This window comes from Cygnus olor, chromosome 2 (assembly GCF_009769625.2).
Source record: "Cygnus olor isolate bCygOlo1 chromosome 2, bCygOlo1.pri.v2, whole genome shotgun sequence".
In the NCBI taxonomy this organism is placed as follows: domain Eukaryota; kingdom Metazoa; phylum Chordata; class Aves; order Anseriformes; family Anatidae; genus Cygnus; species Cygnus olor.
Window position 1 is genome coordinate 160,596,277 of NC_049170.1, and position 15,609 is coordinate 160,611,885.

General features: G+C 43.6%; 1 protein-coding gene across 12 annotated transcripts in view; it reads left to right on the plus strand.

The window, feature by feature from the left end:
• The window catches only part of SCRIB (scribble planar cell polarity protein), a 120,388-nt gene that overhangs the window by 40,679 nt on the left and 64,100 nt on the right, over nucleotides 1-15,609 (plus strand). The gene's annotated exons all lie outside the window — the stretch shown is intronic.

A 15,609-nucleotide genomic window follows, 5' to 3' on the forward strand; every position in this document is an offset into this window, starting at 1 on the left:
TCTGCAGGTGGTGTTTCCAGAGAACTCTTGGAGGCAGAGTGCTACTGCCCCTGGTAAGAGGCAGAAGCTGTTGTCAGTACTAACTGCTTGCATGAAAGATACTTTCCTTGGAACAGTACATTCGTACCCATGTATTACTTGTGAGTGCTGGCCTATTTGTCTCTGTGAACTTGCCTCTGTGCTCCTTCCTCAGGTGTGAAATGGAGGCTTTTCTTTCTTGGTTTTGGAGTAAGACTTTCTGGGAAGGAGGTGGCACATACACCCATTGAAATGTGATCTGGCTTATACATGGTGTGTTGGTGTGCTCTGAAGATTTTTCAGTCTCCTGATCTGTAGATCTTTCGAAAACACGTTCACATTTCTTGCATTTCTCTTTGTATAACTCTTCTGCCATCAGTAAAGAGACAAAAAACTCACTACAAGTGCTTCCTGGTCCCTCGATTAGCAACACACTGCTCTTGGTCCTCCTTTCTAGCTGCTAGACCTCGAATTCCATATGCAGTCTTCTTGCTCCTCACGCGCAGTAGTCCAAGAAACCTCAGCCTTGTATTGGACACAGTCTGCCTGCCTCTTCCTTTTGTCCTGCCCATGTTCCACCTACATCTGATCAAAGTGCCTAGAACAACTTTGAGTCAACTGGGGAGGGTAGCTGGTTAGATGCCCCAAGTTGCTCTGAAGTCCCTGCAGTATCGTTTCCTTCTTTATACACATCTGTTGCCTCACTGTAAAAGACTAGTGTGGTAGTGCCATGTAGGATGTGAGATGGTGGTGCAGCTCCCAAGGACAAACATTTTGGAGATCCACAAGATGGGTGGAGGTGATGGCCAAAGTCACCCTAGAGCAATACAGCTTTGGGAAGCAGTTGATTGTACTACAGTTCATGGAGAGCAGTCAGCTCAGTGGATAGTTGCTGATCTCTCCAGTCGGTGATAATCTGTCATTTTAGTGGAGTCATGCTGAGCACAAATCAGGACAGCAGCCCGTATGGAAGAGTTAGTCTCCAAAAGCATCAGTGAAAGCAAACTGTGGGACTCAAGCTGACAGTTCTGTGAGAGCTGGATTTGTGCACTGTCCTGGTGGGACACCTCACTCATGCTCAGAGTGCATCTTTTTGCAGAGTGCATCCCTTGCCATCTTTTCCTAGAACATCAACTGTGATGTTCTAGGAAACATGTACCTCTCAATGAGTAGGGCAACAGGAGAAATATTTAGGGCCTTAAAGACTACATAGTGTCTGAGTAGAGAATCAGCTTGGGAAGTGACTGATACCAGAAATACAATCTACCTACTGTTTCCAGGGATGATTTCATATACTTGAGAAGAATCTGTTATAGCTAAACCAGTCTGTTATAGCTAAACCAATGGGCTATTTCCCTGAGCAAGGCCATTGCAGAGTGGAATCCCTGGTGTCTCTTGTTCAGCACAGAGTAAGTTCATAATGTTGCTATCACATTCCTTGTATAATTTTATGCAGCTCTTACAGAGAGGAAACTACTGATGTTGTTTCAGGATTATGGTTTAGAGTTAACACAAAGACTGGCCTCACCAGAGTAGAGCTGGAGACATCTGCGTGACTTCTGACAGCACTGTAACACAGTAGGGAGCCTAGCGCTGTGCATGCAGCTGGTACTTCCAGAGTTCCTTTGCCTGTTAGGGTAAGTGGTACTCTACTGCAGGGGAAGAAATAACTTCGTAAAAGCACTGGACTTATTGATATCTGGATTCTACTGCTGAGTTAGTTCCCAATGTTTTGTCGTAGTCTCCATCTCTACTATAGAAACGGCTGTATCTGGGTTGTAAAGGAGGCTTCTGGAAGAGAAAAATAGTATATCAAGCTCCTATTTGAAGGCATGAGTTTGCACCTGAAATCTGCTTAGTTTGAGAGAATTTTCGAAGAAATAGTCCAGAAAGAACTGCTGTGCAAATTGAAGATGACAACAATGCAAAGGAGGTCCCAAGTTCTGCTTAAGTGAGCAATGCTGCTTTGTCTGCAGTAACGGCTGGTGTCATCCTTCTGTGTTTGCCCAGTGTTAACTTGTCTTTTACAGAGAACCTGAAAATATGAGTCATGAAGTGCCCTGCATGGGCAAGCTTGTGCTGATTGAAGAGTTTTATACATTTTTGCTTCTTCTGACATGACGTTCTCACAGCTGTACTAGATTGTATAAAGAGGATATTTTGGTGATTTCCATCCCTATGAAAAAGCTAGGCTGATCGTAGAGGTTGAAGGTTCTTGACTTCCTTGCTGGAGGGTGGAAAAGATCCTGTCAGCTTCCTCTGCTCAGATGCCAGATCTTGTTGCTCTGGAGTCAGAAGCAAGTCAAGTCTTCTCGTTAAAGCAGTCTTATCCTGTGGAAATTGCTCAGAAATGTTACCATTTGTGTTTGAATGCAGGCTTCATGCTTGGCACAACAATTGTTGTTTGCCAGAGGCAGACTGTGACAACACAGCGTGGTCCTGAAGCATCCAGTTTTAAGTGGGGTTGAACTTTGAAAAGTTTTTAAAAATATTTAATCATCCCATTGGGCAAGGGAAATGTGATGTAACTTCTGTTCAAATTTTTTTTGGCTTTTGATTTCTTGCAATACATTTTTTTTAACCTTTTCCTAGTGAGATGAAAGGTCCCTCAGTATTCTTTCTTATGCTATCGCCCTATAACAGTTTGGATGTAGAGACTGTAATCTTCCCCTCTTAGATGTACGATTTCTCATTCAGGTCTATTAAGTCACAGTTTGAATATGATTCACCTATAAAATGACAGATTACTTGTCTGATTGCAGCTCATTCTTCATAATATATTGCTGTCAAGTGCAAATCTTGTCTCCTATGGAGATTTCTTAAGGACTGAGTAGTAAACTGTAGAATGATTTCTCACTCACATGAAGAGCTACCTGCAGTTTCCTTTTCACTCATTTAGTTCCTTTCTCAAAAAAAAAAAAGAAAGCAATAGAGAAGTGGGTTTTAACAAAGAGAGAAAAGACACCTTGTTTAAACAAAACACTACACTGCAAATCTGATCCTCCCATATGAAACAAGAAAACAGGATGTATACAACAGATACAGGTCACATTGCTTAGGACCAGCATTACATAAAAAAAACTAGTAATTTCAAAAATGCCTCTAGAAATAAATGGGGCATTTGCAAGCCTTTAAAAATTGTTCTCTACTGGAAAAACAAATTGCATTTTCTGACTGTGTCAATAGCAGAAAAGAGAACTTGTTGAATAGTTTTGAGACCTTGTAATGAAGAATGTAATCTCCAGCTTAGATCCAGGAACTGAAATGAGAAAAAAATGATGATAGGTTGACATTTACGGAAGATACACTTTAACCAAAAACAACCTATATTCAATCCAGAAGCAATTAGCTAAATTTAAGGATGACATAGATTTGGAAGAAATCCTGAAGTCAAGTCTCCTACCATCACCAACTAGCAGCAGAATCACAGAATGCTTGAGATTGGAAGGGACCTCTGGAGGTTATCTGGTCCATTCCCCCTGCTCAGTCAGGGTCACCTAGACCAGGTTGCCCAGGACCATGTCCGGGTGGGTTTTGAAGATCTCCACGGGGCGAGACTCCACAGCCTCTCTGGGCAACCTGTGCCAGTGCTCTGTCACCTGCACAACAAAATGTTTCTTGACAATCAGAGGGAATCTCTTGTGTTCCAGTTTGTGCCCATTGTCTCTTGTGCTGGCAACCGGGCACCACTGACAAGAGCATGGCTCCATCCTCTTTGCACCCTCCCTTCAGGTGTTTCTAGACATTGGTAAGATTCCCCTGAGCCTCCTCTTCTCCAGGCTCAACAGTCTCAGCTCTCTCAGGCTCTCCTCACAGGAGAGGTGCTGCAGGCCCTTCCTCGTATTTGTAGGCCTTTGCTGGACTCTCTCCAGTATGCCCATTTCTCTCTTGTACTGGGAAGCCCAGAACTGGACCCAGCCCTCCAGATGTGACCTCGCCAGTGCTGAGCATAGGGGCAGGATCACCTCCCTTGACCTGCTGGCAATGCTTTGCCTAATGCAGCCAAGGATACCCTTAGTCTCTTAGTGACAAGGGCACACTGCTGGCTCCAGGGTCTTTTCTGCCAAGCTGCTTTCCAGGTGGGTGGCCCCCAGCATGCCCTGGTGCCCTGGGTTCTTCCTCCCCAGGTGCTGAGTTTGCACTTCTTGCTCAACTCCATGAGGTTCCTATCAGCCCATTTCTCCAGCCTGTCGAAGTCCCTCTGGACAGCAGCAGGATCCTCTGGTGTGTCCACCACTCCTCCCAGATTAGTGTTGTCTGCAAACTTGCTGAGGGTATACTGTGCCACATCATTTAGATCACTGAGTTTGTACTGTATTTCACAACTCAGTCAAACATTTTATTTAATATAGATTGTGTTTTCCACTTTCCCAATACATACATGCACACTCAAGTTTCTTCTACTGGGAGGCTGTTCCAGATTTCTACTTCTTGAATGACTAGAGAACTTGATTTCGAACTAAACTTGCATTTGTTTATTCATTGTTTTCATTATATTCTTTTCCTGAAAAATCTTTTCTGCTGTCTGACCCTTTATCCTTTGTGCATTTTTATGGATGTCAGTCACAACTCCTTCCAGCCTTCATTTTGCTAGATTAAAAGAAGATTCTTTTGGTCTTCTCTTCTATGATTTATTCTCTATATCTTGTCTTTCTCACTGCCCTTTCGTGCACCTGTTCTACTTGAACTCAAACTTGTTGACTGTTGATAAGATAACAGAGTTTATTCAGTCTTCGTTACACTGTATTCCATAGTTTTTCTTCCACTTACGGTGTGGCAGATTCTGTTTATGAATAGGAATTCTCTTTAGCTACCTTGTTTTTATTCCTCCATTCAGTGTCAAGGTTCTCAGTGGGTTTTTGTTCTCCAGACTGCTAATATATCTCTTAAGCATATCTCTGATTGTATGTTTTAAAATGAGCGATGTCAGGTTTAGTGCAAGAATTTTCCTTTTAACTCATTGTCACTTTGGACAAACACTTTTCTAGTGTGCTGTCCTTAGCAGCACAGAATGGAAATGAAGCAATTCTTGGTGTGAGGCTAGTCAATGAAACAAATTTTAGAAGAGTTTCATAAATTTCCCGGTATTCTGTCATTTAATTACATACTGCCATTTTAATTCCATATTCCTAAAATGGACCTTTAAAACAATAAGAAATTTCTGGGCTGCAAAGGAGTTTCAATGTGAAAATTTTTAGTCAGAATTATACAAAATGAATGACTATACCAATCATTTTAGCACAAAAGAGCATCAATAAGAATAGGAATAAAAATCCATTACTGCTAAAGAGGGGAAAAAATATAATGCATTTCAGTATCAGTCATTCTAGCTCAGTCTGCAGGATTTCCATGTCTAGGTTTTTGTTCTAGTTCTGGGAATGGTTCAATGCTCTGTATCTTTGTACCTGTGTTGGGACAATCCCAGATGAATACACACTGGGAGAAGAACTCACTGAGAGCAGCCCTGTGGAGAAGGACTTGGGGGTTCTGGTGGACAAAAGGCTCAACATAAGCTAGCAGTGTGCGCTTGCAGCCCAGAAGGCCAACTGTGTCCTGAGCTCCATCAAAAGAGGTGTGACCAGCAGGGGAGGGAGGTGATTGTCCCCCTCTGCTCTGCCCTCATGAGGCCCCACCTGGAGTACTGCATCCAGGTTTGGGGCACCCAGCACAAGAAAGCGAGTCCAGAGGAGGGCAACAAAGATGATCAGAAGAGGGCTGGAGTACCTCTCCTATGAAGAAAGGCTGAGAGAGCTGGGGATGTTCAGCCTGGAGAAGAGAAGGCTCCGGGGACACCTCCTTGCAGCCTTTCAGTAATTAAAGGGGTCATAAAAAAGATGGAGAAGGACTCTTTGCTCGGGTAGATAATGATAGGACAAGGGGGAACGATCTTAAACTAAAAGAGGATAGATTTAGACTAGACATTAGGAGGAAATTCTTCACTTGCCCCATCCCTGGAGGTGTTCAAGACCAGGCTGGATGGGGGCCTTGGCCAACCTGATCACCCGAGTGGGTGACTTCCCTGCCTATGGCAGGGGCTTGGAGTTAGATGATCCTTAAGGTCCCTTCCAACCCAAGCCATTCTATGCTTCTGTATTTGGCAGGGAATCAGCTGCCATTCTATGATTTTATCTTTGTCCAATACTGATTTTGTTTATCTATGCAGTTGAGTGTTTTCATTTTCAGAAGGACTCTGTCCTGTTGTGTACCCTGGTTTAGCCAGTCCAGTTCTTTCAGGAACCTCTCTTTTGCTGTTGATGTTTCCATGGCTGTAGGAAACCTGTGTGCCTATTGTGATGAGGAGGAAGGACTAGCTCCTTAAATCCCTATTTCTGGAATTAATGGAGGAACTAACTATATCTATATGAACCCAGAGGTTTTTATGGTTCAAAAGTCATCATCAAGAGGTACATTTAATATATTGCATTCTTTCCATCATCCTCACTTAATGTCATGTCATCCATTGTCTTGGAGCCTCTTTGGAGAAGGGGGTCTGTAGGAGTACACCTGAGCATTTAGCATTGCAGGTCACCTGTCCTGTCTGCTCTTCATGCTACTGTCAGTCATTAGTACACTGCCATCTCTGCCTTGCCAGGTATCCATTCCCCTTGTAACTAACAAAATGTTATAAAGGAGGAATAAGTAAAATCAGAGCCAGAAAATCTTCAGATCAGCTCTTCTGCCAGGGCAGGATCTTTCCTTCGTGTTCCTTTTTCCATTGTTCATTTTTAATTTAGTTCTCAACATCTCATGCAGTGATGTCTTACCTTCCATTTGCTCACTGATATTTTCAGCCTATCCCTATGTCCTCATGAGTTACTGTTTACTGAAGCCAGACAGATTTAGCTCTTCTAATCTTTCCTGGTGAGTCAGTGCCTCTGGCTTCTGAACTGTTATGTGTCTCTTCTGTAACTACTTTCTATTTTGCTGGAGTGTTCCTGGAAACGGACACAGGGTTGAATGTGATATCTGTGTAAAGACACCTCTCTTGGTGGGTATGCAGGTCTTTATTTGGGAATTATGAAGTGCAGTTTTTAGTGAGGCATTGTGATCCTTTCACTGGTATTTTCCCAGGTTCTTGTAATATGTTATTAAGGATTTCTGAACTGTTCATACCATTGTACTAGATACAGTGGAGCTGCTGTCCATGAATTTGTCTCAGCTCTCCAATCCCATTGATACACTTTTATTCTACAGTATTCACTGGCAGTAAATTGTGCAATTTAATTGTACTTTTGCATTGAAAAGGTTTTCTTTTAAGACTGCTGCTGAAAATTCATTGGGTATCCAATGGCAATCTGGTCTAGTGGAAGGTGTCCCAGCCCATGGCAGAGGGGTTGGAATTGGATGATCTCTTCAAAGTCCCTACCAACCCAAGCCATTCTGTGATCCCTAATTCCTTTGTTGCTACAAGCATGGAATAATCTTTTCCTATAAAGTCATTAATGTCATGAAAAAGATAAAAAAAAAAAAAAATTTTATCCCATCCTCTCCCATACTGGAAGGATGCTATGCTCCTCTCAAACAGAACAATTAGCATTTTTTTCTGTCAGGGATTCAAAATAACATCAGGCCTGATAAAGATCTCTGCAGAACCCTACTTCATGGTTCTTCTTTATTTCAGTTAGTTCTTAGTTTGTGTAATGTAAAACTAAACCCAGCATCCTATGATGTCAGTGAGAATGTCTTGTGATAAGAAGTTTCATGTTTTACAAAAGCCTGCTTATTAGATTTATACTATTAATCTGTCAGCCAAGTTTAGAATCTTGTCAAGGAATGGAATAATGGTGTAGGTTTTTTTGCTTGTTTGAAGGACCTAATTTTCATAATATTCAGCTGCTTGATATGAATGTTATTTCTGTCTGCTCAGTAAGGGACATGCATACTAGTTCTTCTGTTTCTTTTCTGGAAATGGTGCTAGGATGACTGACTGGTAGTTGTAGGCATCATCTTTTAATATCTTAATTTAACAGCACAACGTAAATGCTATTTCAGGGTATCAAGTTTCCAGAATTTTATAAGTACTCTGTAAGTATATTGGAGACCTTGGTCAATTGTTAGGACTCTTGGGTACAGGTTATCTAGTTCTTCTAATTTTTAAGTGATTATTCATTTTGATGGTATTTAATGGATTCTCTAGCTCCTGTTGGAGTGAAATGTGATTTACATGATATGTATGCATTATCTTATTTCTAAGTACAGATCAGAAGTAGTTATTGAATATTTGCCTTTTCCAAGTCACTGTTGACAACCCAGTCTCATCTAAAGTTTCAAGTGGAGTAAATCCAGGGATCAGACACTGCCTCTAAATGTATAGCATGCTATAAAAAGATGTCTATGCATGCAGAAACTTGCTGCCTTCCAGAAATAAAGCCCTTAAACCCTCACTCCTTTGCGTATGTCTGGAGGAACAACTTGGTCTTTCAGCAGGCTCTGAAGAGCAGCAGTTCCATACTTGGTCTGTTGAACCCTGTAAATGTCTAGATTTCTGCCTCTGTATCTGCTGTGCCCCTGCCAAGAACAAGTTGCAAAAATCCTTGGTTGGCAGTTTGTAGGACACAGCACTAAATACTATTCCAAGTCTGTTGGGCAATATTCAGATATCCCCAGCTGCTAGAGAAAAGTAAGCCTGACCATATGCGCAATGCTTCTAGTTTCTCTAGAAAGGTATACATTTTACTCAGTGCAATTTGGAAAATCTCACAGGATCAAGAGAATCTGTTAAAAGATAGCTATATCAAAAATCTATGAAAAATAGGTTAGACTCAAACCAGTCTTTAGAATCAGAGAATATTCTGAGTTGGAAGGGACTCAAGGATCATTGAGTCCAACTCCTAGGTTCTCAAAGGACCACACAAAATATCTGACCATGTGTTTGAGAGCGTTGCCCAAATGCCTCTTGAATTCCAGCAGGTTTGGTGCCGTGACCTCTTCCCTGGGGAGCCTGTTCCAGTGCCTGACCACCCTCTCAGTGAAGAGCCTGTTCCTAATATCCAGCCTGAACTGCCCCTGTTACAGCTTCAAGATGTTTCCTTGGGTCCTATTGCTGGTCATCAGAGAGAAGAGATCAGCATCTGCCCCTCCGCTCCCCCTTGTGAGGAAGCTGTAGACCACTGTGAGGTCTCCCTTCAGTCTTCTCCAGGCTGAACAATCCAAGTGACTTCAGCCACTCCTCGTATGTCTTCCCCTCCAGACCTTTCACCATCTTTGTAGCCTTCCTTTGGACACTCTCTAACAGTTTTATGTCTTTCTTATACTGTGACGCCCAAAACTGCACACAGTACTTGAGGTGAGGCCGCACCAATGCAGAGTATAAAGGGACAATCTCTTCCCTTGACCAGCTAGCAATGCTGTGCTTGATGTATCCCAGGATACGGTTGGCCCTCCTGGCTGCCAGGGCACACTGCTGGCTCATATTCAGCTTGTTGTCAACCAAAAGCCCCAGATCTCTTTCTGTGCAGTTGCTCTCCAACATCTTGTCCTCAGTCTGTGTGTATAGCCAGGGCTGCCCCTTCCCAGCTGCAGGACCCGGCACTTGCTCTTATTAAACTTCATATTGTTGGTGACTGCCTAGCTCTCTAATTCGTCCAGATCGTAGATCTGGACAAATACGTAGTCACAGCACCAAGTCTGCCGGAGTTTCAGAAGTGTTTAGACTATGCTGTCAGTGATAAGGTCTGAATTCTGATTTTTGGGTAGACGTATGTGGAGCCAGAAGTTGGACTCAATGATCCTTCTGGGGCCCTTCCAACTCAGGATATTCTATGATTCTATGATCTCTTTGCAAGGTCTCACCACCCTTGACAAAGTCAACAGCTCCACCCCATTTTGTATCACCAGTGACCTTGCTCAAAACACCTTCAAGTCCTACATCCAAATTGTTTATGAAAACATTGAAGAGGAATCATCCTAAAATGGAGCCCTGGGGAACCCCACTACTGACAGGTTGCCATCCTAATGTAACCTCACTTACAAGAACCCTTTGGGCCCAACCTGTCAGCCAATTGTTCACCCATCTTATTATGCTCTTATCTAACTGTATTCTGGTCGTTTTGTCCAGAAAGATACTGTGAGAGACAGTATTGAAAGCTTTACTGAAATCCAGAAAGATTACATTGACCAGCTTCCTTTGGTCATCTGGATGGGTGATCTTATCGTAAAAGGAAATTTGTGAATTCATGTTGGCTACAACCACTGTCTGTGTTGTCCTTCAGGTGTTTTTCAGTAACTCCTAGAATAATCTTCTCCATAATTTTACCAGGCACTGAGTGAGACTTACAGGCCTGTAATTGCCAGGATCTTTTTTCGTGCCCTTCTTGAAAATTGGGACCACGTTTGCCAGCTTCCAGTCAATTGGGACCTCTCCAGATTCCTAAGACCATTAAAAAATAATTGAGAGAGGTCCTGCAATGACACCAGCCAGCTCTCTCAGTACCCTGGGATTAATTCCGTCAGGCCCCATGGACTTATATGTACCCAGGTGGAGCAGCAAATCCCGCACAAGTTTGGGGTTGACTGGGAGTTTATCGTTCCTGCAGTCACGGTCCTCCCATTCAGGGCAGCTGGGGTCCCAGAGCCCATCACTGGTGTTGAAGACAGAGGTGAAAACTGCATTAAACATCTCTGCTTTGTTTATGTCCCTGTTTGTTAGGTGACCGTCCTCATCAAGTATCAGACCAATGTTTGCTCTGGTCCTCCTTTTCCTGTTAACATACTTAAAAAACCCTTTTTTATTGTCCCACACAATGCTCTCCAGCTTCAACTCTAATTGAGCCTTGCCCGCACAAATTCTCTCCCTACAAAGGTGAGCAGAATCCCTGTAACCCCGCAGAGGTCTGTGCTGCCATCCATACCTGGACAAGCTGGAGCACTGGGCAGTAAGGGACCTCATGAAGTTCAGCAAAGGCAAATGCAGGGTCTGCGCCTCGGGCAGAGTAACTCTATGCACCTGTAAAGGCTGAGAGCTGACCTGCTGGAGAGCAGGCCTGCAGAGAAGAATCTGGGAGTCCTGGTGGACAGCAGGTTAACCATGAGCCAGCAATGTGCCCTTGTGGCCAAGAAGGCCAACAGTATCCTGGGCTGCATTAGGAAGAGTGTTGCCATCAAGTCAAGGGAGGTGATCCTGCCCTTCTACTTAGCGCTGGTGATACCTCTCCTGGAGTATTGTGTCCAGTTCTGGGCTCCCCAGTACAAGAGGGACATGGAGCTCCTGGAGTGAGTCCAGGAGGGCTACAAAGATGATTAGGGGACTGGAGCACCTATTGCACGAGGACAGGCTGAGGGAGCTGGGCCTGCTTAGCCTGGAGAAGAGGAAACTGTGAAGGGGATCTGATCAATGCGTACAACTATCTGAAGGGAGCGTGTCAAGAGGATGGCGCTGGACTCTTTTCGGTGGAGCCCAGTGATAAGACAAGATGCAATGGGCACAAACTGAAACACAGGAAGTTCTGGATGAATATGAGGATACATTTCTTTACTGTAAGGGTGAACAGAGCACTGGAACAGGTTGCTCAGAGAGGTTGTGGAACCTCCTTCTTAGGAGATATTCAAAACCCGCCTGAGTGCGATCCTGTGTAATGTGCCCTAGGTGATCGTGCTCAGCAGCGACGTTGAACTAGATGATCTCCAGAGGTCCCTTCCAACTTCAACCATTCTGTGATTCTGCGTAGTTCTCCCATGTCACCCAACCTTGTTTCCGGTGACCGTATACTTTCTTTTTCTGCCTAAGCACTTGAAGGAGATCCCTGCTCAGCCAGGCCAGCCTGTCCCTCCTGCTTGACTTCCAGCATTTTGGAATTCCCTGTTCCTGTGCTCTTAGGAGGTGCTACTTAAAAAATGACTAGTAACGTTGGACCCCAGTGTGTTTAAAAGCACTTTCCAGGGGACCTCACTAACTAGTTCCCTGAGCTGTCTGAAGTCTGCTTTCCCCCAGTCCAAGGTTGAAGTTTGGTGGCAGTTTTCCTCCTATCGCCAAAGATTTTAAACTCGGCTACTTCGTGGTCACTATGGCCAAGGCGACCACCTATTGCAACTTCACCCACAAGACCCTCCCTGTTTACAAGCAACAGGTCCTAGAGGGTACCTTTCCTAGTCAGCTCTCTTAGTACAAGTACAAAGTTATCATCAATCACAGAATCATCTAGGTTGGAAGAGACCTCCAAGATCACCTAGTCCAACCTCTGACCTAACACTAAGTCCTCTACTAAACCATATCACTAAGTTCTACATCTAAATGTCTTTTAAAGACCTCCAGGGATGGTGACTGAACCACTTCCCTGGGCAGCCCATTCCAATGCCTAACAACCCTTTCAGTAAAGAAGTTCTTCCTAATATCCAACCTAAACCTCCCCTGGCGCAACTTTAGCCCATCAACGTGATTCAGGAATCTCCTGGACCTTTTTGTCTCAGCTATGTGATGTTCCCAGTTGACATCTGGCAGGTTGAAGTCCTGAAGTCCCCCATAAGGACAAGGACAGCCGATCTAGAAGTCTCTCTCAGTTCCTTAAGGAATAATTCATCAGTGTCATTGTCATCCTGGCCAGGTGGTCTGTAGTAGACTCTTACAATGACATCTCCTTTATATTTGTCTGTTAATCCTTACCCAGAGCCTATCAACTGCATTGTTGCCAACCGCAAGCTCTGTATAGTCCAGTGCCTCCGTTACATAGAGTGCCACCCTCCCACTTTGCCTGCCCTGCCTATTCTTTCTGAAGAGCCTGTAACCATCCATTGTAACACACCAGTCACAGACCTCTTCCCAACAGGTTTCACTTATGACAACGATGTCATAACTCTGGAACTGGACCAGGGCTTCTAGCTCCTCTTGCTTGTTTTTCATGCTGCGTGCAATTGTGTAGAAACATTTCAGATGTGCTTCATTGAACCTAGCCCCTCGTGGGGCAGACTGAAGGGTCTTGCTAGCACACAGTCCCTCAATTTTTGGCATGCAGTCCCATAGCTTATCACTGGCAGGCCCAGTTTTGTCCCTTTCCTCCTTCAAATCTAGTTTAAAGCCCTATCAATCAGCCCTACTAACTCTTGCCTTTGTTTGAGTGTGTTCCCCAGAGACTTAGAGGCAGAAACACAGATGAGACTGAGGGAGGTCGAGGAGAGGGGAGGGAAGTGTAACTGTTGGTTTTTCACTTTGGTGCAATCAGTCTGATAAATGTTTTTTTTTCCTAGTCTCCAGTTCAGGGAAATGCCAACTTGAGGCTGAAGTGGTGGTCTTTGCCATTTTCTCACTTTACTCCTGTCCCAGCAGCACATTTCCACAGAGGAATTGATCCAGACATGTTGCCCACTTAATGAACATTTGCCTGTTCTGCTGCTGTAAGGAACCAGAATCAGATGAGCAGCATGTTTCTAGGTGGGGAATATCACAGATCTGTTGTTAAGCCTGAGATGAACCACTGTTGGGTGGTGGGTGGATCTGTGATTCTAAGAGCATAAATGCAAGAAGAGAAATAAATACACAGAAAAGTCATTGACAAGAGTGTGCAGGGGTGGTAACAGTGCCATCCCCTGCTGTTAGGACAAATGTTTTCTTGAATGAAAGTCAAAGCAGCTCTAGGACAGTTACACTTTTAGGAAGGCGTAATTTCGTATTTCAGTGCAAAAAGCAGTGTCTTAGCCATTGTATGAAATAAAGTCATAGAATATCCCAACTTAGAAAGAACCCACGAGAATCATCAAGTCCAATTCCTGGCTCTACACAGGAGCACCCAGAAGTCAGACCATATGTGTGATAGCATTGTCCAAAGGCTTCTCAAACTCCAGCAGGCTTGGGGCCATGACCATGTCCCTGGGGAACCTGTTCCAGAGCCCAACCACTCTCTCAGTTAAGAACCTGTTCCTAATATCCAGCCTGACCCTCCCGTCCCAGCTCCACACCGTTCCCTCGGGTCCTGTCACTGTCACCAGAGAGCAGAGCTCAGCGCCTGCATCTTCACTCCCCCCGTGAGGAAGCTGCAGGCTGCCATGAGGCCTCCCCTCAGCCTCCTCTTATCTGCACTGAACAAACTAAGTGACTTCAACTGCTCTTCATACATCTTCCGTTCTAGACCCTCCATCATCATCTTAGCACTGAATGTAAAACTAAAAGACACGTATAGGCTACTGGAACCTTTTTTGTAAGGTTTCTTTTTTGTCAGGTACATATTAATTTCATAGTCTTTCCATAGACTTCAAACAAACATTCACCAGTTTGGTTTCTTACCACAATATTTTATGGGAGAACTTATTTGCTTTGGGAGTTGGAAATCTTCTTTCTAGCCTAAATATATTTATGTCCCATGCAACCCTATTTGCTGTTATTCCAGCAGTGTCTTTAAATTTAGTTACACTTGGTTCCTCATTGGCGTTTTGTTTTTTCAATTTACATTGATAGACCTGCGGTTCTTAACCCTCAGCACAGTTGACTTTTCTGGCAGATTTCCTGATATTTTTGGTCTGGTTTCTGTGAATTTGTGAAATCCGTTGTTTTGTGGTTTATCTTTCAGTTAGTTTCAACAATCAACTTAGCGTGAAACTGAAAGTGACTTCAGCCAGTGACATCATATATTCCTTGTTCATTGTCAAAAGCAAGTCAAAAACAGTAATCTTGTCATATTCAGTCACTGAGCAAAATCATCAGCTATCTTACTCAGAAATATCTGGATCCTGTTATTAGAATTCTCTTTAATCTACATACGGAAACCAAGTTTTCCGTAGACAAATTGACAATTCTTAATCAAATTAGATAAAAGCCTTTATAGCATTATCAAAATCCAGTGAGACTGGAGAATAAAATGAGTATTTTCACTTAGATCCTAATAGACTTTTTCACACAAGAAGAGTTTATGTAATGTATAAGCGGTTTTAAAGTGTGCTATCAATGATATACAATGCTATTTTATGCCTACCACATTTTTGTCTCATCTGAATAATCCATGTCTTTCAGTACTTGGATTTAACTCAGTCTCTAGGTCTCGCACTACAAACAATGTATGTATGGTCTGTCTAGAATTCAGGGTTAGCTTGTGAAGATTCTGGCACCTTTCTACTACACCATTGACTGGGCACAAAGGAAATAGCAAAGATCCTCAGTCTAATTCTGCGTTTCCTGGGGTTTTTGATCTTAGTAGAATGTGAAGGCCCCGCAAGCTGTTGCTTTTGTCACTGTAGAAAATGAAGAAAAATCTGAAGGGAGGGCATTAAGGAAAGGCTCTCCTGCTTCCTTTGTTGACTGCCTTGTGGCCTGGCCAAAGCCAAGTGGATCTGATGTTGAAGCTAGAAACCTCTGCAGCAGCCGCTCTCTGTTCTGGACTTTGTTTCCAGAGAAGCGACATCTGGAGGACAGTAAATTTGATTCTCTCCAGAAGTCTGTGTACGTTTCCATCACTTGCATCACCAGCTCCTTGGTCCTTGGCCCTGACAGATCCCCGAGGGAGCCCTGCCTATCCCATTCCTTTCCGTTTCCTACCACATGTTCCTTACCTTCCTTCTCATGACTTGGGGCAACACAAATAGTTCATGCTAATGTCCTGAATATAGGCAATTTCAGTTCAAGTTTGAGGAGAGTTTTGCTATTGGAAGGGGCCTTAATTTGGTATGTGG